Here is a 19,571-nt window from a genome sequence, read left to right as displayed (position 1 = left end):
AGTTGATTCATAAGGAGGGAAAAAGGGAAAAAAAGGTTGAAACAGACTGGGTGGGGTGGAAGGTTCAGCAGTAAAGGTGGAGTAATTAGATGTACTGTGATGGGCTGATAGTTGGACAAGATGATCTTAGTGGTCTTTCCAACCTTAATAATTCTACGATTCTATGACAGTCAGTGTAGTTGAAATTCACTGGCTGGGTAGCCAGGGAGGTTCTAGTGTTTGTATACTCAGTACAAGAAGAAAGATGTACTCTAGATATCCTTTGCTTCAGATCCATTGGCAGATGGCCTTAAAACTCAAAGTCTTTTCCAACCTTGATGGCTCTGTGAATCATCATGTGCTTGTAACAGGAGAGATGACAGAATAGTCGTATCATATTTTGCACAGGCTTTCCTTATTACTATTGCACAACACTGAGATTTATGCACTTTGTAATTTAACTAAACTTATCTCTACCTTTCAGATTCTGTGTTCTGATGTGGTTGAGCAATGGCAGCAGTTGCCCTCCGGTAGTTTTTACTTCTGGTGCCGCCTCCTTACTTTCTGATGTGACCCTGGCAGTGACTGTCACCAGAGGCTTTTCCAGCTCTGGGGATGCTCACGTCAGCACAGGCTTTGCTCTTGGTGTGGCAGGGGTATTTGTCCCTGTTGTGCTTTCTGAGGCTCATCTCCATCTCTCATTCACAACAAGTCTTGGTATTCTTGTCTCTCTCTCCCCCACAGCAGGCACCTGGAGTGTCAGGCAGCTGTAACTCCTGGCTGGAGACGGGTTTCTCTGTGACAGTGCCATCAATTCCTTCCACATCCCCAAGGCAGGCTAAGATCTTTGAAAACCTTTTTACCTGTTTGTGGTAGAGAGGGCTGGACCAGAAGTATGTCTTCCTCTGGGTGTGCCAGGCTCTGCTCACCTGTTAGGACAAGTTCACCTCTCCCACAGCATTCTGAGTGTGCTGCAGTCTCCACCTGAGTCCAATATGGCTCCCTTCCTATTTAGACATGGGATGTGCCATAATGTGATTTACCCATGCAATTTGATAGTTATATTGGATAATGTAGCGAAAGAACAAAGTGTAGAAGATCTGCACAATTCTGGAAATTTAGAGGTGTGTTTGATTCAGGAGTCCCGTGGAGAAGAAAGTATTTTTCAGACTGTATGTAGCTACAGTGAGAAATCTTTTTCACTTTGTCTCTCAACAACACCGATGTTGTAACACCGTGTAATAATAATAATTATTATTATAATAATAGTAATAATAATAATTTAACCACTACCGTTTACACAAAACCTTCATAGCTTATCCACTTCCTTAAGATCAATTACCTCTTCTGCATGTTTTCTGGCACCTCTTATGATTCTAGCCTGTCAGACTGAAAGCTATGAGATCCATCCATCCATCCATCCATCCATCCATCCATCCATCCATCCACCTTTTCTGTCTACCATCTATTTCCATCCTTTTACTTCATTCCCTAACCATGGGGAGATGGTGAAAAAGATATTTCCATTAACTCTGATTGTTTTTAAAGAAAGACAGGATTAGCATCCTAATAAGGAAGAAAGCTATATGAAAGTAAATTTTATTTGCTTGAAAATTTTCATACAGAAAAGGTATCTCAGGAATCAGAGAGTATTTTCAACCCCAAATCTCTCAGTGCTTTCCTGCTTTCCTTTTCCCCTCCTTTTTTTTCATGGTGAAAAATTGAAGCATACAGAAAACAATAGTGTATCTGGCGGTGAAATCCTTTCTTCTGTTGATCAGATGCTTCTCATAAGAAGCCTATCTTTTCCTTTTTCTCCCTTAGCTTCCTGCCATACATGTGGCTCTGCCATGCAGCTGGCAAAGTTCAATATTATTCACACCGAGGTGCAAGGTTTAGGCCTTATCTGCTATTCATCTCCTATTCAGGCATTGCTACGGTGCGGAGGAAAATCACAAGTTTCTTTTTTATCTGGTGCCCAATGGAAAGTGAGACAAATTTTCACCAAGCAGTCTCATCCTTTCCATTACCACTCATGGACTTCTGAACTTTGTCATGTCCCCATATTAATAGCACTGCAATGAGTGACAAATTACTGGCAATAAATGGAAACCTGAGAGTGCTGATCTGGCTTTCTGGGGACCCTGAGCTCCTGGCCTTGTGGAAGAGAGCCCTCTGCACCGCATGATGCATGTGATAGGGGAGCGCAGGTGGAATCAAAAGCAGAAGATGAAACATCACACGAGGCACCAGCCAGGGGGTCACATCCATCAGAGACTGATTCCCCAGAGAGATGTTGTTAGCATTGGTGACAGGACCAACCCCCTATGGATGACAGGGACTCATTGCCCATACCTGACCAGCTGCCAGCATTTGCCGACCTGGCGAGGGGCTGGTGGAGACCAGGAACAAAGGACATGGTTTCCTTGAAACCTGTCAGTGTGTAGATCCTCATCGCATGCAGATGCAGGCATCCGCACTTATTTATCTAGCAATGACCTTAGAAAGGTCGCTGCATCTCAGGTGGTGAGCTGTATGCATGGGCACCTCCTGGGTGGCTCTCTGCATACAAAGGGACAGAATTCTCTACCTGTAATCAGTAAGAAAACCATTAGAGCACACCATGCTGGGAGTGACAAGCGGCAGTAAATATTGCACCAACAGCTTTGCTGAAGTCTACACAGGGAGGCTTTTTAGTAGAAATCAAAATGTACATAAAAATACCTTTGTGTTTCCTGAATAGGAACTCCCATGCATCCTTTGGATCACAAATCCAGACTCTGTAAAATTGGAAGGGGGAATGTCATTCTGAAGAGTTGTAAGACAAAAGAAGGGAACCCTTACAAAGCTCTCAAGAATAAATTATTGATAAAGATAGCAAAAGAGCATCAGCAGACTGAACCTGCAGAATTTTCCCTCACTAGTTGTGACACCCAGCTCACAAAAACAGAATTGCTCCTGTATCAGATAGCACTTTTCCCCTAACTTCTCTTCTTCTCCTCAGCCACCAGGCAGATCTGACCTATCCAAAATATGGACTTGGATCACAACAGAAAATGCTGCAGTTGAGCTGTTCTCAAAATACACACAGGCCATCAGTTTTGGATACCTGGAAGAGGACACATAGACCTAACCTAGAAAACAGAGAAAGACTCAGGCTGCAGCGATTGTTTGATAACTGGTGGCCTTGTAGGGCTACTTGGATCTCAGGCATCTCCTGCAGATGGTGTCTGACACTCTCCTTCCTGCACAATGTTATTTGCTTTTTCCAGGGTTCCCAAGGCCTCAGGGACACTCTGGGTGGGATCTTGCAGTTCTCTGGATAAATTTTCATTCTTCTCTTCTGGCTCTCCAGCACCCAGATCCCATTATTTTCTCTCTTTTCCACTTTGGTACCAACCAAAGCATATTTTGTTCTACTGGTCTCTTTTTTCCACTGCTCATCTTCTGTATTATCCCACTAGCTAGATGCATTTTGGAGGCAGGATACATCTTTGCCTCATGGTATACTAGGGCTTTGTTATTGCACTTTGTTCCCCATTTAACAGCTCTTTCATTACCAAGGTAAATACTTTCACTAATAAGAATGGCTGTGCAAAGAGCGTAGGAAGCATGGCCCTGGACCCTGCGCAAGCCATCAACACAGAGTGGACCCCCTGCTGCCTCTGGGACCAAGTGTGAGAATGAAAGAAGTTAATTGCCAGCATTTATGGGAAATTGCTGAGCTCAAGCCCAGCTGTTGTAAATGTCAGCGTATGCACTCTCAGCCTGTGATAAGAACAATACTGTGTAATGTCCTTTCATTGTTGGCCAAGCTAATAATGTATTATCTCTCTTTTCCATCAGCTAAATGCGTGCACACAGCTACTGCCCTGCTGTGCGTTCCACCTGGCCTCCAGACCAAACCACGCCCTATGGAGAGCTGTGCCACAGGCCTTGCCTGCCTCTGCTGGGGATTGCAGCAGGAAGCACTGAAAATAGGGATGAAGGAAGAACCTTTTGCTATTCTAGTAATAACAGCACCACTTACAAGCAGAGTACAAGAAGAAATCTGTCAGAACTCCTCTTTGTGGTGGCTCTCAGTGTCTTACCTGGTAAAAGTGTATGTAGTACAGAAACAGGTGATGTAAAATCCATGCGCAGGGCCTCCAGCCTGTGGTAGACAGCACACACCTGAGAGCTGAAAGTGGGGTTTTTGGTATCTCTGTTTGAAACACTGGAGAGAGCACAGTTTGAGATCCCAATGGGCAACAGATAGAAGTACAGCTCCAGTATAACTGTGGCTTTCATTTGTCGCTATGGTAGATCCTTTTGTGGACAGCCATGTCGCTGCTGCTGGAACTGATGTAAACCAGCAGATACAATTATTCCTGGCACATTCTGCACTGCCTGCAGAAAGGCTTACCTGACTCAGAGCAACTGGCCTCATGGAAACAGAAACTGTGGCAATTTAACAGCATCCTTTTCTCCTTGCTGTGCTGTTTTTCTCAGCCTCAGCACTCTGTGTGTACTTCTGGACACAGTTCTCACCAGAGGAGACAGCTGGTGCCCATGCTGGCTCAGCGCCTCTGATATGGGCAGCCTTGGCTCTGCGGAGGGATATCACTATCCATGATCAGACTGTGATGTGGCTGCAGCCCAAGAAAGACTGAACTTCGATCCAGCCACTGGGTTGCCAAAGTCAGGCAGACAGCTTGTGGGTCTCTTCAAGAGCAGCAGCACTGAGAAACCAGGGCTGTTGCTGGCAGCAGAGGTCAAAGAGAATCACTGATCTTCAGTGTTGCAGTCCCAGGACACCTTCTTTCCCATTCTTGGTGCTCAGGTTAATTGTCAGATGCAGGATGCAATGCAGCAGTGCCATCAGGGAGCATCTGCACTGTATTGAAAGTAGATGACACCAGGCTTTGTCACACATTATCACCTTCCTCCCTACCAGCACTTCAACAACTGTCCTTACAATGTCTGAGTTTTGGAGCATGAAGATGTTGGGCCCTTCTTTGTTCTGCTAGTGGCAGGAATCCCTATGTGCCTGCAGGATGTCTACCACCTCTCCTGCAAGAAGAAGGGATAATTTTGCAGCTGGGATAAGAAAGAGCAATGATACTGGTATTTTTGTCCAAGCAAGGAGATTTTCCATCTGCCCTCCTCCTCATTGTCCCTCTTTCCTGCTTGATTATCATTGCTCTTTCATCACTTCCTTGTTAGGACTCAGCTGATTCTCCTGCAAAGCCACCACTGGCAGCACAATGTGTTTATCTTGTAACCCCGTTCTTTCCACCCTGTCAGCAGGTGTTTTTGCAGATATTCTGACAGCAAGGTGCCCCTCTTAACAAAGAACCCTGGGAAACCAGCACCTCAACAGGCTGAAAGCCCCACATCTTCTAGTCCTGCCACCCTTGGCCTCCTCTCGCAGCACTGAGGCATCAAGGCTCACCTAATTGCCTCCTTTTGCCTTCCTCCAAACACTGCCTTAACACTTCCCAGCCTGAGGGTGCCTTTTGGGCCCACCATGGACTGCACGGACTACACGGAGGTGTAAACGGGCAAAGAGCAGTCTCTGAGACAGGGACTTGAGCCAACAGGAACTTTACTGTTGACTTTGCGCATCAGGTGGTGCCAAGAACACAGTAGGTTTCAGCAGTCACCATTTAGAAAAGCAAACATGGGGATCTTTAGCCTTTTTGTGGGAATGCTGTTACTTCAAACCCAGGAGGCTGAAATGAGACAAGGAAACAAATGTCTCCAGAACACTACAGCCCACCTTTGATTCAGAGTGTTGGGAAAACCAAAAAGAAAAAAAGAAAGAAAAAGCCAAGTAGTCTGCTTACTGGTTTTGATGGAGATTTTTTGGGCCAGGAGAACCATCCCAGCCTGGCTTCCGATCTTCACACCTTTAACAGCTTCCATCAACCCCAGGACAAGTCTCTGGGGATGTTTTCCACCCATGTGGTGGCTGCAGCAGCAGTGAAGGGGACTCAGAAGTTTTGATCAGTCTCTCTGTGACCAATGCATTGGATTGCGGTCATTTTCACCTGGCAGGTTCCTGCAGATTGAGAAAAATGGCAAAAGGGAGAGGCAGAGGAAGGAGAAGAGCTCAGTAATAAGCTTTGCCATTCCTAAATCCTGTAAACAGTAACCCTGCATCCTCCTCCTTCTCAGGTGTCAACAGTAAGCTGTGCTTTAGATTCAGGGAGGGGTTGCTCACGCTGACTGTGACATTTTGAGAAACCTCATGCAATTTGCTCAGAAAATCATCGCTCTCAAAGTTTTCCTCCTTGTTGTTCAATGTATTTTTAAAAATCACAAATGCCATGTCTACAGTGGATGCCAGAAGAGTTGCTAAGGCATAGGGGAACCATCAAGCCCTCTATTTATCAGTCTGGGTGCCGCACCATTAATCTTCCTTGACATTTCACAGAAATGCCAGCTCTTGGCTCTCCTTATGTAGCACGAGGAGTTTGCACAGCCACTTCTTTCTTCAAAGCATGTTTTAAAGAAGTAGGTAAAGTAGAAGTGGTTGCTCTAGAGATGTGGTCTGGGGCTTGCTGTGGCAGGGAGCAGCACTTCAGTTTCACCAGATAAGCTGTGTTCACCTGTTCATTGCTTCTGTGAGTAGTGTTCTCTTGAGAAACTTCGGGGCTGAAATGTCACCTATATTTATCAGCATATTTGTCAGAAAGCACAGCAAAATGGACAAGGGGTGTCTCCCACCAACAAAATGTATTTTCAGTGAGGATTTCAGAGAATGTGTATTTAGAATTTGGGGGAAAAAAAAATGCAAACCAGAGCAGCTGATGTGGTGTGAGTGTGTTGGTGCAAGCTGAGACTTTGGATCCAGCACTGTGCATCAGCCTGCTGGGTTGTTGGGGAGGACATCAAGTGCCTTTGTAGGAAAGCATCAAAAGAAAAAGAAATAGCATTAATAGAGTCATAGAATCAGGATTGTTTCAATTTGAAGGGACCATTAAAGGCCAGGTAGCCTTTTGCCGTGAATAGGTATACTTATAGGCGGCTCAGAACCCCATCCAGCCTGACCTTGAGTGTCTCCAAGGACAAGGCATCCACCACCTCTCTGGGCAATCTGTGCCCTTAGTGTAAAAAAACTTTCTTCCTTATATCCAGACTACATAAGGCATAAGGATGTAAGGTTGCTGTTCAATTATATTTATTTAAAACAACAAACAGTATGACATGATAATATTTACCCTTCAAACGCATGAGGAGCCTTGCTTAAGTCTCCATGACATTGTCCACAAAACCTGCCTGGGTGTGGAAGGAAACACATCAAGGTGGTGGCTTCACCCAATTGGCAGTGTTGCGTCCTCAGGATGAGTGTCCCCTGCGTCCTCAGCACAGCCCAGATCACAGCCAGTCCCTGTGCTGCACCCACAATTGTTTGCATTATTGCTGTGATTCAGCAGGTAGGTGCTGCGCCAGGAGCTCTGGGCATGGCTCAAGGGGAAATGTCCCTCATGTCCCCTCTTTGCTTGGTGAGGGATCAGTTCCTAATGTCACCAGAAAGCCCTCGGCGTGCTGAGCATCACCCTGCTCTGCAGAGCACATAGCTTTCATCACTGTCTATTTCTGATGTCCCTACCTGTATGGCTTTTTTGACTTCCTGTTTATGAGGCATGCAATGCAAAATAGATTTTAAAACCAAAGGATTGAGATTTTACTAGTTCAAGAAGTGTTATCATGTTAACAGGAAAGACCTGATCTTTCCAAACAGCTTACTTGTTTTTCACTAAGGCACCCTTTCTTGGCTCAGATCCAACCTATTACGATAATGAGATTTCTTAAATTGTGAAGGACAGAAAAAGAAAAAAAAGAAACTGCCTGTCGGAGATGGAGAGGAAGTGGCTAAATGGCTTGTGAAACACTTCCCCTCCTCCTCACCTTTCTCTGTACTTACTTGCTTTCCTTTTCTCCTACACACACTCTTCACAAACACGTGTCTGGGAATAAGCCCTGGAGGTTTCTCATTCTGTTGCATTTGAAAGCTGTGCCGCGTGCAGACGCGGTTGGAGAGTTTGAATCAACTTGAATTCAGCACTTCTGCTTTCAGCTGCCACATGCAAATACAGGGGAACAACAGCCCAGGCTCCGCAGCCCAGCAAAGCCCCCGGCTGCACACCCAGCCCTGGGCTGCTCCACGAATCCAACTGCACAGCCACGAGCCATGCCATGCTTACGCATGCCAGTAAGCAGGATTTGTCCTGGGACTTTGACTTTCAGTTACTATGCCATCTGCCAGGGTATTTTCTGGGGGCTGAAAGCAACAGCCACAACCTGGCGTGGGATGCTTTGAACATGAGCTTGCTGCAGTTTTCTGTTCACAGATGTGCTTCTCTTGTTTGTTTTCTCCCCCAGCTGCCTTATCCCATTGATTTGTTACCAGCTTCCTGTTTATCCAAGGGCTTTCCATGAAGCGAGCATGCAGGAGGCATCCTGCCTGCCCTCTCCCTGCCATGAGTGCAGGGGCACATGAGGATGGATCACCTAGGGGCTCACAGCCACAGACAAGCAGCTCACTATGTTTTCTTGCTGTTTCAACCTCAAAAGCTGCTACTGCTGCATTTCTCAGAAGTAAACCCATCATTTTGAAACCTATCCATGATGATAAAGCTGTGTGTCTTCTGGACATGACTAGGAGCAGCTTCTTTGCCTCTGCAAGGGGATGAAGGGGAAGGACAGCAGCCAGCCAAATGCAGCAAAGGACCAGAAGCATTAAAAATACCACTGGCAGGTTATGCTCATCTCACTGACTGTGTGATAAAGAGAGTGAGATGATATGCCTGCCCTCAGACACCGCAATTATTTTTCTCTTTATTAATTTTCTCTGGCTTACAAATATTTGGGTGCTTCTCATTTTGATGTCTACAGAGGACTACTGCATTAGCATGCTATTGTCTTTGTGAATCCCTTGAATCTGAGCTGGTATTATAAATTTTAGAAATAACAATCAATGTATGGGGGAAGGGAGGAAGTACTTTTTTCCATATTGAATCATGGAATCATAGAACTGTTTGAGTTGGAAGGGACATTTAAAGGCCATTTAGTCCAACTTCCCTGCAATGAACTTACAACTCCATCAGGTTCTCAGAGCCCCTTCTAGCCTGACCTTGAGTGTCTCTGAGTTCAGGGCATCCATCACCTCTCTGGGTGACCTGTGCCACTGCCTCACTATCAGCAGCTAAAAAAATAGCAGCAGAGGAAGGCAAGGTGCTTCAGGAGCGTATGCCTATGGCTCCCATGGGCCTGCACTGCAAGAGAGAGGATTGTACTGGGATGTCTGAGTACTGGAAGGCAATGAACAGCTCAGGGGACCTGCAGTGGCTCCTGCTTTTCATCCAGATGGTTTTGAGATGCAGACTGTGTTGCAAGAGCCCGAAGTCAGAGTGAGGGCTGGTCTGGAAGCCTGCGCAGATCATCCAGCTGCTCCAAAAATTTTCACCACAGAGAGAGCAACAAGTGGCAAATGGCAACAATTAACCTCACTGTTCCAATGGCCCAGGCAGCCTTCTGCCATGTCACTAGAATAAGCATAACATGAAACTCACCTGGTGATGGCCAGGGATGAACTGGGTGAAGAAATCCCCATCTCCTTCAGGGAACATGAAGGAGAGATGTTGTTAGCAGGCTTATGGGGCAGGGGTGAACCCAGCAACCTAGCTCCATTTGAGTCCAGGCTATACAAAAATTATATGTGTGACATCAGACTGCACAAGGAGGGATGAGAGAACCCTCCAGAGTGACAGGAAAATTGGTTTGTGCACAGACAGCCAAAGGAGAGGCATTGCAGCTGTATTATGAGGGCCTCCCAGCCTGAATTCCTCTGTGATTCTGGGATGGCCTTCTCCCAAGGAAGTCTATGCACTGGCACATGCTGCAGGAAGACCACAGTGCATTTATTTTTTCACTGCGCAGCCTAGAGAGCCAGCAGTGTGCAGGCTGGAAGGCAAATGGGAGCAGTGTGCATATCCCAGCTTTATCATTTGTTTTCTGGAAACTCATCCAACACCAAGGAAAGAATCTTTGTTTTACTTGGAAAACATGGACTCTTTGCCTCTGTCCCTGCTGACCAAGGCATCTACAGAAGTGATGGAACAAGACCGACTTTCATTAGAACTTGATGTGACCAGCTGTGATAGCTGGCATCAGGCAGCAGTGGACAATGGCAATGGCCAGCAACCTCCAACCAATCCCATCACCCTCAGCAGAGAAGTTTAGTGAGCCCTACCTAGCAAGGTTTGTTCTTTTTCTATGGTAGAATGACTGTTGCTCCTGCTTCACAGCAGCATGGCTGATGTTAGTAGGGACTTCCGGGTCTGTCTGCTCCAACTCCTGCTCCAGTAGGGACACCCAGAGCTGGGTACTCAGCAAGCCATCCAGGCTGCCTTTGGAGATCTCCAAGGAGGAGACTCCACAGCATCAGGGCATCCTGTGCCAGGGCTCAGGAACCAAAGTGGCACAGAAGTGCCTCCTGATGTTAAGCAGGAGCCTCCTGTGTTTCACTGCCCACTCCCTCTGGTCTGGCACTGGGCTGTTTCCCATGTCCAACACTACAGGGGCTCTGCTGCTACCAGTAGCATTACTTCCAATCCTTAAACTAGAAGCTCAGCCAAAGCTACTATTTTTAAACAGAATTTTAACTTTCTGTGGAGGCTACTCTTAGCTCTTTCTGACTCTCTTGTGCAAATGTCTCAGTGCTTGGGACTGGTCGCTTTGACGTGAGATGTGCAAGCAGGTGTGAAGGACTTCACAGCTTGAACCACAGCTTCAGGAATCAGTTTCCCTTGCTTTGCAGGCAGGTTTTATGATGTCCTGCTCTGCATGCCAACTGCCATCTCATGTAGTTGCTCTCACACAACCTCTGCTCTCACCTGCAAAGTCACGCTACCCACAGGTCTTTGACTGAGATTTGATGTGAGAGCCAGAGACTCAAAGTGCTTCCTGCTCCCCAAGGCCTCCCTCATGGCCTGTGAGCACAATGGCCAGCCAGCACTGATACCCTGTGGGGCTGTGTTGTACTAGCCAGCCTAAAAAAGAGCTGATCTTCCTGAAGCTCCATCCGTCAGCAGGGCTTATATCTCAGGGAATTCCATGCTGGCCCTTGCCCCTCCAGAACCCCAGGAACTGCTTGCCTGAGGCAGGAAGAGGGTTCAAGAACTGGGCAGGGATTATTTCTCTTCCTGCCACTTTAAACACTGCACCCTGGTTGCCCTGACTTGTATTTCTTCGTGCTCTGTGACTATTTTCCACGTTGTTCATCAGCTATAAAACAGATAAATATTACAGCATCTATTTGTGTGAGTCACAGACTTGGTCTAAATGATGTCCAGGCTGTGTACTGCAGAGCTATCACTAGCCAGGGTTCTTTGGTTCAAATATCTCACATCCTAAGGATAATGAGTGATGGGTGGTATTATCGCACCAAAGCTATTCAGAGTCAGTACTGCAAGGACTACATAGCCTAGCCAACATGAGAGCTATGGACTGACCACAGGCATGTGGTCAGGCAAGAGTCCAGCGGAGGGCCACAAAGATGGTGAAGGGCCTGGAGCGTCTCTCCTATGAAGAAAGGCTAAGTAAACTGGGTCTGTTTAGCCTTGAGAAAAGAAGACTGAGAGGGGACCTGATCCAGGTTTATAAATACCTGAGGTGTGGCGGCCATAGTGGTGAGGCCAGTCTCTTTTCAGTGGTACGTGGAGACAGGACGAGGGGAAACGGACATAAGCTGCAGCATAGGAAGTTTGGCACGAATGTGCGTAAGAACTTCTTCACGGTGAGGGTGACGGAGCACTGGAACAGGCTGCCCAGGGAGGTTGTGGAGTCTCCTTCTCTGGAGATATTCAAGTCTCGCCTGGACGCCTACCTGTGCGACCTGGTGTAGGGAACCTGCTTTGGCAGGGGGGTTGGTCTCGATGATCTCTAGAGGTCCCTTTCAACCCCTACAATTCTGTGATTCTGTGATTCTGTGATTCTGTGATGTGCCTTGACAAGCTAGGAGTGCTCCTGGGACTCAGGTCCCCAAGTAAGATTTCCTCAGCATAACGCTGCTATTTGCAAGTTGGTGGGCATGCTGATAGCTTGTAGCAGAGCTTCCATTGCCTTCATTAGGGTTGCTGTGTCAAAGCCATAAGTAAGGAACAGCCACCCACGTGTAGGCTGTATGTGAACCACAGAACTCTGCAGTGTGGGGTACCCAAGGATCTGAACAATTAGCAGGACTCTCAAGCTGAAGAGTTTCTGATTTGGGTTGAGAGACAGAAAGCAAACGGAAAAACAAAGTCATGTCTGCCCCTGTTGAAAGAGCAGAGAACACATTTTTTCCCCCTCTTAGTCTCCCCTCCGAAATGGCTACAGCTAGCAGTTCCTCGAAATGGCACCTGGTACAGACAATAAAACCAAGCAGCTCTCTAGCTAGTGTCCTACAAATAGCAACATTTCTTTGCAAAAGAAAAGGCATGTTGGAGCTTGGACTTGTATGTGCATTTGTATATTTCTTCTGAATAAAGCCAGAGGCATAATACTTGCATCCTGACAGAAAGATTAATATTAAAGTGTTTATGCATTCTGTTTTCTTAGTGAATTGTTGGTCGTGAGAACATTTATAATTCATCACCTTTTGGTTGTGTACTGGACCAGGCTTCTCAGAAAGGAAATAACTTTCTAAATGACATTAAAAGAACACTTGAACAATTCAAGGAATTGATTCATTTCAGCTTATTCAGTTGGCATTTTGTACTCTCAATATATGTTAAAGTGACCCCAACAGCGAGTACAACAATTTAACAAAAAGAAAATTCCAGCTAGCTGTGCAGGGATAAGTGGAAACAATCAGCAATCAGAAGGAAAGCTGGAGCAATTTGTGTCTCTTGGGCTCCATATACAGAGAGCACAGCCAGGGCTGTTTGTGCACAAATTCTGCCCTTTCCACCTGCAGAAGACCTCCATCACAAGGTGAAAACAGGGGTCTTCTGATGAAGATATGAAATCTGGGACCTCAGGCTGGGTTGCCCAGCAGGTATTTCCTTACATGGGCTAGGGAAAAAATCCTACCCAATGGGAAATGTCATCATCATACATAATGTCTAATTTCAGGTAGGAGTTAAAGAAAACAGGATTTTGTTTAAATGTAAACAGATCTCAATTTCTATATATCATTTTGACTATGAAACACTGATTTGAATGCATGCAATTTCTCTTTTTTCCCTGATTACTATTTCTGTACCTTAAGATAATTGTCAGTTTTGCTGGATTTCATTTTATATAGAGCCTGTTTTGCTCAGATCCAGTGCACACTTGATGCTGCAGCTCCCAGTGGCTGCAATTACAGGTGAAGGCAAACAAAAACAATGATTTTAGCAGCTACCAGTAGCCTAAATATAACAGTGCATAGACAAGCATGGGGTGCATGGCACAGAAGGCATAGGGGACTGTGGCCATGACAAGCAGAGCCTTTTTGCAGCTCAGGTGGAAGCAATGATCCAGCAACCACCTTTGAGGTGCTCTCCTTCGTGGCTTCCTCCCAACCTCCTGGGGATAGCTGCAGCTTCAGCTGCTGGGTTCCTGCAGTCATAGGAACATGAGCCTGGAAAGAACTTCTATTGAATAAAACTACATTGAGCAGAAATGCAACAACCTTAGAAGTCACCTGAAGGACTTTAATCTAAACACACCCAAGAGCTGTCAGGGAAGGACGTTTCTCAGTAGTTTATATAGTTCTAGGCAGTTTTTCTCTGCCCTGCCCTTGCAGAAAGCATTTTTCCACTTGCCAGCTCAGCTCACACTTGTAGCAGGTGAGGCTGACTGCTGCCAAACTTCCCACAGGACCTGAGGACTGATCTGTGCCATCATATATTTCTGAAAAAACAAGCAAAGATGATGTCTGCTGTCTCCTTCCTCAGTAAGTATTTTCCCAGCCACTAGTACATGTCTAAAGTTTATGTATACTTTCCATTGCTTCCTGCTATCTCTTTCTTCAAGCTTGATGTCTCATATCTGCATGTCACTGCAGCTGGACCTCTCAGTGCTGAAGTGAAAATGGCCTTCCTTGACTGGGAGTTACACCATCAGTCCCACAACACTCTTTACCTACTTCCAGTAGTATCACCTTGCTTATATCTCTGACATTCAGTGCTTTATTTCTGCCCATTTCTCCTGTGCTGCTCTCGGACTCTGCTCATCCTGACAACACACATTTTTGCTTCTTCTTCTGATCCAGCCAATTGTGGCTATGGCCTAAGCTTAGCCATTGGTGTCATGTGCCCACATGAAGACAAGCCGGTCAGTCGGTGATTGCATTGACCTTTTAAAGCCCGAAAGCTTTTTCTCCATTTTCAAGTCCCTGCAAGACCCTCCCCTTCTTTTTCATTCTCAGTCCCCTTAGATGGATGCCCAGTGTCCCCAGCAGGGTTTAAACAGCCAGGGACAGCCGTCTGTTTGCCTCTGCTCGTGACGTTAGAGGTTAGAGAACAGATGACAAAGGTGAAACAGGCTTATGGAGATGGCTAGAGTCTGTAGGAAGGAATACATCTGAACTGTACCAAGCAGTGGTCAGACTTACCCTAAGAAGAGCACCGCCTCCCTTGGGAAACAAGTAAGAGTGGGGGAAATATGGGAAAAGAAAAAACAGCAGCCACGTTTGATGCTTTCCTGTGACAAGGGACCAAAAGGGCTTGGTCTCCTAGGTATGCTGGCTCCAGAGGTACGTCTCAGTGGGGTTGGCACTCATGGCCTGATGCTGAAGAGGCCCAAACACAAATAGCTTGTGCTCAGGGGCTCTGTGGGAAGCTCTGGAGTAGCCAAGCTGTCCCCAGTGCCTAGGACATGGTGCTCCCATGGAGAGCAAACATCTTCCAGAAAGTCGGTTCCCTCCCTGACCTCGGCTATATATAGACTCGCATTGTCACTCTGAATGTGTTTCTCTTTTTGGTTGTGCAGCTTCTGGGAAAAATAACCAAGTACATCTATTGGGTGAAAAGCCAAAGACTATTTCATTACATATGTTTCTTCATTATGTAATTAACAGCAAGGCAGAGAAGAAAGGAGAGTCACACATGGATAACTGACAGGCCAGGGAGGTCAGTACCTCTGGGCAAGGAGACGGGCTGAGGTCATGGTGTGGGTTCTTAGCCTTTTCATGAAAATAAGCACTTTATTAGGGTCCTTCTCTGCATTTTCCCAGCTCAATTATGAGCTCAGCCCATGTTAGCTGGCTGTCACAGCACTCATAGGATAGTACAGCCACTTAAACAGAGCCATGAGAAAAGCCAGGTTTCATAGGTTGGGCTTGCTAATTGCTGTGAAGCCAGGGAGATGTCTGCCAGCTGCATTCTGGTTTCAGTTATATGGGCCTTTCAGAAATCAAATGCAGGAAACAGAGGAAAATAACAACATAATTGGAACTGTCCTAGGCTGCACATTAAGTTGCAGCAAGGCTGTTTACAAACCATGCACAGTGCTGCGAAGGGAAGGATGATGAGTGCGGGGACAGGTGCAGAGGAGTCCATGGCCACTGCTCAGCACCTCTCACTGACGTGAGCTGGCATGGGGACCCCATGGTGGGGACAGAAATGTGATAGATCTCACAAGATTCATCATTGGTGAAGGCCCTATCTGCAATGACAATGCATGCTGGCACTTGTGTGTGTTACCATTACAATGGGGATGCTCTTGGTGGTTCTCCTTTTAGCCCTTGCTGACAGGGGCTGGACAGCCTTTCTTGTCCTGGATAGAAGCACCTGCAAGGTGCTTTTACAATATGTACTCTCTCATGAGCAACTTGACAAAGCAAAAAATCATTCAAAATCTGTTGACTGTCTAATGGTTTACTAGTTCTCCAAAGGTCCAGTGTGATAGTGAAGGAAGAAGTGCAGACCATCTCAAGTCCCGTGAAGGCACCAGATCCTGCCTGCATGTTCTCTATGGAATAGGACAGCTCTTAAAATTGCTGTAAGACACAAAGAGTGCATTCTTCTCACAACTTCAAAATGTTACATTCATAACGTTAAGGAAATGAGAATAAAAGGGAGGAGGCACTTGTCTAATGAAAGTAAAATCTGTTATTCCATCAAAAAGAAAGCTACTGCATGTTTCTAAAGAGCCATCCCCACTTTCCCCACAGGCAGTCTTGCCAGGGAAGTGATTTGATTGCTGCGTGGTGAGCACTCCAGGGGGACACAAAACCAGGATCCACGGGTGGCCATTTTCTGAGGTGCTTTCAGAGCACAGGGGCTCTGGCTGCTGGAGCTGGACTCTTGGGATGAAGGTGAGAGAAAGAAGCATCTGCCAAAGCCCCTGCTGTCATCTGCAGTGGTAGGATGACTCAGGGCATTGTGCAACTGGTATTACAGATAGTTGACCTTTTATTAGGGAGAACTTCTGCAGTGCAGGTGTACTTGGAGGTGTACTTATACATCTGCTGTCTGCAACAGGGATGGTGGTGCTGGCTGTGCAGGGGAAGTGGGAGATGCAAGCCCCTCTTCTATCTTGCTAGGAAAATTGCTAGTGTCTGGTATTTAAAGAAACAGTGCATTGACACTTCAGTCTCATTTAATCAAAGCAGAAAGGTCTTGAGTCAGAGTTTCCCTCTGAGCATGAATTTACTTCTGAGAATGAACTGTAACTTCTGACCCACTTAGCAAAAACAGTGTGGGAATGAGTAAAAAAGCCTTGCCATTTGAGAAGTGAAACAATTAGATGGTAAGGCTAAAAAGTACCCAAAATGTTAACTGCTTTCCCTTTGGTCCACAGGAAGGTTTTGGCCCTAGCACGGCCGTGAAAACAGAATGACCTGCAGGTGTGAGTTCTGTCTTCACTTAGTTGACTACAAGATTCAATGATTCCGTTTCCAGTGGAACCAGGAGCAGAGTTCACCTTAATGCAAGAAAAGATTATAGATTATTTTTGTGGACGGTTCCAATTGCTCATCATTATTATCTGCATTATTATTATTTATGATCTATTTATGAAGACCAGGCCTTTCCACACCAAACAGTCCCTACAGGTTCTGCTCTGTGTGTCCCTGGATTGTGTGGAGCAGCGAGCTGTAGATGGATATGGCACCATCACCACCAGATCTGCAGAAATGGACAGTACTTCTTTATGGGTGGTTCTCCTGTAGGCATTTTACTGGTCAAATACCCTTCCTGCTGCAGATGCAATGACTTCACATAAATAGATAAATGTGATGCTGTGTCATCAGGGCTCAGATATTCCTGACCTGGCTCTTCTGCACAGACACCACAGGTAGAGCATCTTGCCCAGGTGTGGAGTATCTGTTGGGATGGGATCTTGAGTACTTTAGCATAAAACACACCTGTAAGGTCTCCCACACCAAGCAATTCACCGCAGCATTACTGGTCAGCCAGACCAGGATGTGTTTTTGGAGGAAACATGCCTTAGGTAAAATCTGTTCACAGGGCAAACCACTTCTCCTGCAAGAGGCATTTCTTCTGCAGTTCTCCACATCTGGACCTACCACTAGAAGACTGAAGACTGAATGTCTGAAATGCTTTGGGAACCAGAAGGGAATAAACAGTATGTATTATTTAACACACTGAAAATAGAATCAAAGAAAGTAAGTCTTGAATATTGCTCTGCTTGCATATTTTTTCATTTAACGCAGTTTAATTCTTCATAAAACTGCTCATATTGGCCTCATATTTTTTTTTGGAAAAAAATGAAATCATATGTCTAGCACAGATAGGATAATGGTAGCATTGGTCAAATCTGGTAAATGCACAAGAAGCTCACAAGCAATGGTTGCTCGATCTGTTTCAAGTGTAATTTTTTGCACCAAGCATGAGCAAAAGTATTATATATTTCCTGGGGAATTAACATCAAATGCAAAAGCACTGCCCACTGAAGACAATTGCTGTCACTGGTATGAAAGCAGTAGGGTTAGAGTTAGGATTACGGTTAGGGTTATTTTTGCTAGCTATGTCCAGACACGAAGGGTTGACAAGACCGTATGCAAAACACAAATGCATTGATCAGTTCAGAAAACAAGGTGGGGATAGGGCTGGGGGTAAACTCATGGAGCACAAGTACAAAAAGCCAAGTTTTTGTTGATGGCTTCTATAAGCATCCTTGTTGCTTACAGACAGAAAACACCACAGCTTAGCTGGTGGGTGGATCTTTGGTAAGAAAGGGTAACAGAGGAAAAGATAAAGATGAGGAAACAAGTGAAAAAAGAAATCCATATTCCTCCTCATTTTCTGCATTGTAGGATACCCTGGGAGGATTGCTGGTATGTATACTTACCCGTGATTGCCCTTGGAGACACACCGGTGTCCTCATTCAGTTCAACAAGAGCTTGTGGACCTCAGCACTCTGGCCCAGGTTACTCTGCTGCTCCTCATTATGCTTGTGGCAATTATAACAAGAGTGCATAACAACAGTGCTGTGACTGAGTGCAAGGGAAGGCATTCCACATTCGGCAACAATTGGATAAGAAACAACGGGAATTCATCCAGAGAAATGTGGAACCAGGGAAACTTGCAGAATATCTGACCTGGGGTGGAAAAAAAATAAGAAAATATCCTGTGGGAAGATTTGGTTTATTTACAAACACTAATAAGCATTTTCGGGAAAGAGGGGATTTTTATAGCCTAGGCATTTTATCGCAAATATAAAAATAGGGTGGTTTTTTTGTTTTGTTTTGTTTTGTTTTGTTTTTGGAAAGGAATACCAGTATGATTTTGGTTCTCCCTCCAGAGATGTCTGCAGATGTTTTGCACAGCTAAAACCTACCTCTGAAGATCTGCATCAGTGGATGCAGAGCAAATCTTTGCAGCCCAAGGCATTGTTTTCACCCCCATGCCTCACAGGTGCACAGTGTGCCTGCTTACCCTCAGGCAGACATTCATCTAGTTCAAGTTGGGATGACTTGCCAATGCTGATACTCTGAAGTCTTCAAATCCTGGTATACAAACAGAGATTAATGATATTTCCTCCCCTCTCCAGCAACCCAGCAATGCACTCTGACATAGGCATCAACTTAGATAAAGAACATCACTTTCCAGGAAACTACACGTTCTGCTGCCCTTGAAACAGGGCAGCTTCACAGTGGGTAGATCCTTTGGTAATTTCCACATCAGCGAAACTTCAGAAAACATACACTGCTAATCACAAGAATGCACCATAAGGAGATGGTAATCTGGTCTGGTGATATCAAAGCAGTGAAAAGGATGATGCTGTGGCTGGGGTTTATAAGACAGTGACATCTATTCTTTCCACCAGTTAATCTGTGGCCATCTTCAGACTGCCATAATTCCCCTTTATCCTTCTGGCAAACTTACCTGCCACTATGTCCTAAGTTATCTGGCAGTCAGTGGCAGCCAGACCCAGTGCAAAGCAGGGGAGATGGCAACTTGCAGGACAAGTGAATTTTTCCCCATAGACTGTCAGGGGCATGACCTTCAAGGATGAGTACAGGGGCACTGGAGGTGTATTTGAAGAACTTTGAGATGGAAGAAAAGAAGACATCTATCAGCCTAACACCATCTCATCCTTCATACAATGAACTTGAATGTGGACCACGCTACAGACTCTCTGGCTACGATAAAGAAAGGAAATGATCTCAT

At 45.7% G+C, this 19,571-nt stretch overlaps 2 long non-coding RNA genes across 3 annotated transcripts; one reads left to right on the top strand and one right to left on the bottom strand.

Annotated features, from left to right (window-relative positions):
• Positions 1–1,783: 1,783 nt before the first annotated feature.
• Positions 1,784–18,496, bottom strand: LOC146542350 (uncharacterized). 2 transcript variants are annotated; one of them, XR_014880499.1, is made up of 3 exons: positions 18,250–18,496; positions 5,808–6,022; positions 1,784–5,031 (listed from the first exon to the last, which is right to left on the bottom strand). It is a non-coding gene; the product is annotated as an uncharacterized LOC146542350 (long non-coding RNA). The 2 variants fall into 2 exon arrangements; XR_014880498.1 differs by having other exon boundaries at positions 1,784–4,855; positions 18,250–18,494.
• On the top strand, positions 13,365–16,956 carry LOC104915298 (uncharacterized). Its single transcript, XR_004162234.2, has 3 exons — positions 13,365–13,888; positions 16,109–16,252; positions 16,738–16,956. It is a non-coding gene; the product is annotated as an uncharacterized LOC104915298 (long non-coding RNA).
• Positions 18,497–19,571: the final 1,075 nt, after the last annotated feature.

This window comes from Meleagris gallopavo, chromosome Z (assembly GCF_905368555.1).
Source record: "Meleagris gallopavo chromosome Z, MGAL_WU_HG_1.1, whole genome shotgun sequence".
NCBI lineage: Eukaryota > Metazoa > Chordata > Aves > Galliformes > Phasianidae > Meleagris > Meleagris gallopavo.
Note: the sequence above shows the minus strand (reverse complement) of the source record. Positions and strands in the feature narration are given on the sequence as shown.